Source organism: Dermacentor variabilis, chromosome 10 (assembly GCF_050947875.1).
Source record: "Dermacentor variabilis isolate Ectoservices chromosome 10, ASM5094787v1, whole genome shotgun sequence".
NCBI classification, from domain to species: Eukaryota; Metazoa; Arthropoda; class Arachnida; order Ixodida; family Ixodidae; genus Dermacentor; species Dermacentor variabilis.
Genome location: NC_134577.1, coordinates 51525859 through 51532190, shown reverse-complemented (window position 1 = coordinate 51532190; position 6332 = coordinate 51525859). Strand labels below are relative to the sequence as shown.

Here is a 6332-nt window from a genome sequence, read left to right as displayed (position 1 = left end):
ACTTGGCTTTCAGCGCCCATTAAAGAATCCAAGGTGGTTAAAACTAATGCGGAGTCTCCCACTAATGCGTGGTTTGTAATCAGATCGTAGTATTGGACGCCAAACTTCAGAGTTCGTTTTCTTTAATGGAGTCTTGAAGTGGCCCACGGTGATTGAACAATGAATCGTGGCCTCAGCGACTCGCCTTGTTCGACCACTACTGGTCTTTTCAGCAGTTAAGAGCTTGCCAGCTAATGCGAGTTCTATAATAATAGTACAGGCCGCACTTTGCAACATCGTCGCTCACATGCTCCGATATGAAGCAAGGTTGCCTCCTTAGTCATGGGAATGACGCAAACTTAATGTAGAACAGGTGCATACTAAGCTTACCAAAGCTGAATCGCAGGCGAGTCGTATGTTACTTTAACACAGTGTAGATGTGAATCGAACTCGAATCGAACGAATTGCACGCTACATATAAGGCAGGATCGTGTATTGTCCTGAACACTTTAAGAACTGCACGACTAAAAATACGAGTTCGTTAGTTCACGCACTGACAGAGAGTCGTCTCTTTTGAAGCAGACATTCGTAATGCCAGATTTCGAAATAAAGTATCGCTCTTAGCACTGAAGCTTTCGAAAGATTAACCCACGAGAAAGACGGATTTCGTGACTCGGCATTTGCTCCAACAGAGCAAAAACATGCCGTTTTGCACTGCATTTAGCCATCTTTGCAAAGAACTCTTGCATTGCAAGCTGCGCCAAATCCCTGAAGAAATTTGCTGCTTTTATATTGTCTGCATTACCGAAACGCTTCTGAGCAGCTGCGTGTAAATGATATAAAAAGCGTCTGCTGTGCACTCGATTTCAATCATCAGCCCTGAGACGTGTAGACGTACGTCAATGAGTACATGATGCACAGTTTCCACCACTATGCATCATGCTCAGCTCGCGTGGAAATGAACACATGAAGTCACAAGGTACTTGGTTGCGATGGTATTTTATGCAGTGCTTCAGAAGTCGTTGTGTAAATGCGTCGAATAAGAAGCGGACCCTAGCCTTTGACTTTCCGCACACGCTACGATATCACTGCGGCATTCAATATAAGTGTACACGCCGTGATGGAAACTGGCATATAGGTGTATTTCACCATGGCCAGAGATCAGCCTGGATACGAGTCACAAACACATGAGTCGTCGTTCAAGCCCACTGAAGACAAATCAGCGACGAGCGTCATAAATAATTATGGTGTGGCAACAAGGCACCGCCAAATGTGAGACACTTCTGTAGGCGCCGCAAACGGTTGTTCAGGATTCGGGTTCGCTGGCAGATTTTCCATCCGACACGAGTCCCGCTTCACGAGCCAACGAATGGAACGAAGTGTGGCCATCGGCGAGCAACTTGGCCGGTTCGCCTACCTCCACAATGCAACCCTGTTCCATGACTACGACCCGGTCCGAGTGAAGCACAGTGTGCAGCCTGTGCGCGATCGTGATGACGGTGCAATCCACCATGTGCTCGCGCAGCGTCTGCTGCACCAGCAAGTCGGTCTCCATGTCCACCGAGGCCGTGGCTTCATCCAGAACCAGAATCTTCGTCTTTCTAAGGACGGCGCGGGCCAGGCACACCAGCTGTCTCTGTCCCACGCTCAGATTCAGTCCACCTTCCGTCACTTGAAAGTCGAGGCCTGCTTCCTCGAAGGCATCCCTGAGGTGTGCCCTTTCCAGAGCAGCCCACAGTTCTTCGCTGCCGTGGGTGCCGGTGGGATCCAGGTTGTAACGTAGCGTGCCGTGGAACAGCACTGGATCCTGCGGAATGATTGTAATCCGAGAGCGGAGGTCGTGCAAACCGAGCGTCGAGATGTCGATGCCATCAACTACGATTTGGCCTTCGCACCTCTCCACAATCCGGAACAGACTGAGGGTCATGGTAGATTTCCCAGCTCCTGTTCGGCCAACGACTCCAATCTTTTCGCCTGCCTGTATGTCGAGGTTAATATTCTTCAATGCTAGATCCAAGCCCTCTCTGTAACGAGTGGAATAAGACCTGAAGCACACGGCTCCGTCTCGGGGCCACGCAGGATCAGGACTCCAGCTGAGACACCAAGGAGCTTCTGGGGTGAGCCTCCTGTACTCGTCCAGGCGTTCGGCAGAGACCAGGTTTGCCTCCAATTCGGTCGAGAAGTAAATGAGGTAGTTAAATGGAGCAATTGTGTTAAGCGAGTAAGAGACCATAAGGCCAGCCATGCCGGCATCGATGTTGTCCCTGTTGGTAACTAGAAGCAGGAGCATTGTGATGAGCAGAATGTCACCGATGATTTCCAGCCGTATCTGCATCCAGTAGTTGCAGTGCAGGCTGTTGACGGTGCAGTTTTGCGTCACGTCCACCTTGTGGTCATTGTCATCGACGAAGGTTCGTTGCACGCCATAACTCCGTACGCTCGATAGGCCCGTCACGGTTTCGGCAAGGTGGTTGTTCACGGGCGACCGGGTCACTGATTCAAGTCGCTTAACCTGGCGCAGAGACTTCACGTACACTTGTCGCAGCAGAACGAATGACAGGACTACCGGTATGGCAATAACAATGAATATTGGAAGGTTTATGGAAATGAGCACTATCATGCCGACAATTTGAATGAGAAACTCCAGGAAGAAGTTGCCCACCATGGGAAGTTGGACGTCGAGTTGGTCGACATCTTTGCCGAACCGGTTCAAAATGCGACCTGAAGGAGTGGCGTCGAAGAACGACAGAGGAGCTCTCATGACTCCGGAAAGCATCAAACCGTGCAGTCTCGTTGATGCCGAAAGAGCGACCCTCCATAGCAGCGCCACACCGACGAAGCCCGTCAAACTCTGGCAAACGCACAAGATGGCGTAGATCATTATTCTGTAGTTTCTCAAAGGAATATTCTGAGTTCCATCTGGAAGCGGTGGATCTGTGCTCCACTCACTGAGCCATATACCAGTGTATATGTCGATGGCCCTGAAGGCGGCGTAGAAAAGAAGCGTGAAAACGAGTAGCGGGCCGGCGTGTTTTATATAGTTCAGGTAGACTCTCATCTTGATAGAGCCCTCCTCGACCATCTCTTTCTGGACAATATTCATCTCGTCCTTTTCTGGCTTTCCTTCCGACTTGGCGTCCATTTCTGCGGCAGAATCCTCCCCCTGTTCTGACTGCTTACGCTTCTTCTTCTTCTTCTTCTTTACGAATTCCTTGAGCAGTTCTGACAGAACGCTGCCTTCTTCCTTAAGCTCTTGGTAGGTGCCAGTCTCGACTATAGAACCTCCTCTCATAACGACAATTCGATCGACGTCAGGCAAGACTGAAAGATTATGAGTAACCAGGATTCTCGTCACGCCCTTCAGAAGGCCTCGAGGACCCATCAGGTCCTTGAATATAGCCGCACCAACATGAGCATCAACGGCACTCAGAGGATCATCGAAGAGATAGAGACCTTTGCGCTGATAAGCGGCTCGTGCTAGACTTACTCTCTGCTTCTGGCCACCGCTGAGGTTGATGCCCTTCTCGCCTATCTCCGTCAGGTCACCACCCGGCAATATGTCTAAGTCTTTTTCAAGGCAGCATGCCCTCAAAACTTTTTCGTAGAGCTTACCATCGTAGCTCTTTGTAAACACAATATTGTCCCTCACTGTTTTGTTTTGAATCCAGGGGCACTGGGGAACGTAGGCCACGTCTTCAATGCAGTCCACTGATCCAGACCGAATCCGGAGGTCTCCGAGCAGAGCGGAGAGAAGTGATGACTTCCCACTTCCGACAGGACCGACAATTGCAAGAAGCTCACCAGTTTTCACAGATAGGTTTATGTCGTGCAGAACACATTCCCTGTCCCACGACCAGGACATTGTCGCGCCTTTTATTGTGACGTCTTCGCCATCTTGTGGTCTTCGTGACACCGCGCACCGGTCTATTTCAGATGACATCAGGAATTTTCTTATCCTGCCGAAAGCCACGTTGGTTTGTATTGCGTTCGAAATGAAGTCCGGTATTAAGAACATAGAGTAACGCATCTGATTGAAGAGCGTCAGGGATACAAACGTCACGGTTGGGTTCAGAATGTTCTTGTCGCTGATCAGCACGTAGGTCACAAAACTCGAGAAGGCCACGAGGACAGAAGAACAAGTCATGCAAAAGCAACTGAAGGCGGTAAGGTACGAGTACTTTTTAAGCAAAGAAACCTCTTGCGTACGTAGACGTTCGATTTTGCCCATGAATGGGTTTTCCCACGCGAACAACTTCAGGATCTTGATGCTGTTCAGCATTTCCGACATGCTCTTGATTCTCCTGTCTTTGAGCTTCATCTGCGCTGCTTGGTACTTGTGACCAAGGCTCATTACGAGAAGAACAAGAGGCATGATAACGACCATAACGCCTATCCCAGCCAGGCAGGCGACGCCCAGGTATTGCCATAAAAGCCCTATGGAGATAATGATGAGTAGTGGTGCGGAGGAAACAAAACCAAAGGAGGCTGCCAGCCTAAAGACACGGTCAGCGTCTACCGAAACCAAATTCACCATTTCACCGACTGTGTAATCTTGCTGTCCCTCGCTCGAAATTTTCAACGCTTTCCTATAGACAGCACCAATGACGGCAGCTTTCATGCCGAGACCAGTGAGGGAAAGTGTACAGTCAATGTGGCGCACGAACATGGCTGTTATGAAGTTGGAGGCTACTATTCCGACCGCATACATGACACCTTTCCAGGTGGGCTCGTCGCTAGCCATGTAACCCGTGATAAGGTGAAGCAGCAATGCAGGCGCAGTCCTCACAAGTGTCCGAATCATACCCAGGATACAACCAAGCAGAACCGGCTTCCAGAAGGCTTTTCGCATGGTTCTAAAGAGCGATGGTGTCGGCCTCTCGCAATCGCAAGAGCCATCTTGCGCCTTGTAGCCCGCAGAATCCAGCTCCTTGTTCCAGTAGACACACCACTCGTCATGCTTCACTCGCGTCACCAACTCCGGCCTCGGTTTGAATAGGTCGATAAGTTCCAGGCTTCGCCTGAAACCTTTCACAATCAGTGGAGTCATCCAAATGAACAGCAACGAAGAAAGTGGCCCGGCGGTCAGATACGGCCTTTTCGTGTCCGGACGGACGTCGGTGAGACATGACAAGACGAACTGCACAACCACAATTGGGTAGGCAGACATGCTGACAGCAAATTCAATGGGGAACACGTCCGGCAGGTCGACGTCGGCTCGGAAGACGTCCTCAAGGTAGTGGAAGTACTCGGGGAGCTGGAAGAAGGCCGCTACAAACCAGAAGAACATCATCAAGTTCGAAGACCCAGCGCCTTCGCGGCGGTTGTGCTCCTGCATGATCAGCGTGATCGAGAACGTCACGCAGCGAACAAGGTCTGCCGTCAGCGACGCCCAAGACGAGAACGGCACGTCCATGGTCAACTTGCAGATGAAGGAAAAGGCATACACAAGGGCTAGGAGGAGGCTGAGCAGGAAGCGCAGGAGGCTCAGCGGAGTCAGGCACAAGGGTCTGGTCCTCATCACGGGACACTTCTTGCTTCCGGCGTCGCACAGGATCCATGGCACGAATCCGAAGAGAAGCAGCACGCTTCCCGGCAGGTAAGCGAGCACGGTCCACTCGAAGCAGCTGGTAAAGCGAGGGTAAGCCGAATACCAGGTCAGGTCCCAGTCCCAGACGGGGGTCAGGCAGAAAAATGACGCCATGCCGCCCGCCCGATGCCCGACGAGGATGGAACGGTCAGCGGCGGGCGCAGCCGCGGATCGTGCTGCTCGTAGAATACACTCACTTGGAACACAGCGCGGCTATCGTACGGGCGGACTGTAGACAATTGACGAGAAGAGACCACCCCCTGACGCATAGATAAGACAACTCCTAGCGACACGCTCTCTATTTTTTTTTTCTTCTTTGCGCTTCCCCCGCTATTTGGTGAGGACATATGGATGAACCTTATCAGCTCTTCCATTCCCGCTGTTCTCTATGGGCGAGACTGTCGATAGCGTCCCAAACGACTTTTCCAGTAGCCATGGTGTCAAACACCCTGGTGCGTTGCTTTTTCAGCCTTGAGACATCAGTCCTCATCACTACTTTATATTAATATTCCAAGCTCTTGAAATTTCTCATGACGTCTTGCTACCGGCCCAGCGAGTCTGCGAGAATTTGGGAGCCATTGTCGAGAAACAGCAGGAGATAAAGAACGTATCTATTGATTACCCGCAGTAGCGATATGCTTCACATAATACTAATCAACAACCATTGTTCTTCAGCGTTTACGGAGACGCCGACAGACATGCGCAGTTATGCTGCTAGAGGCCCCTTATGACAATCTCCTGACTTGTACATCAAACCTTCGCTGCG

The 6332-nt window shown here is 50.8% G+C and overlaps 1 pseudogene; it reads right to left on the bottom strand.

The window, feature by feature from the left end:
- Positions 1–1102: 1102 nt before the first annotated feature.
- Positions 1103–5821, bottom strand: LOC142560541 (multidrug resistance-associated protein 1 pseudogene; annotated as a pseudogene).
- Between the last annotated feature and the right edge of the window lie 511 nt (positions 5822–6332).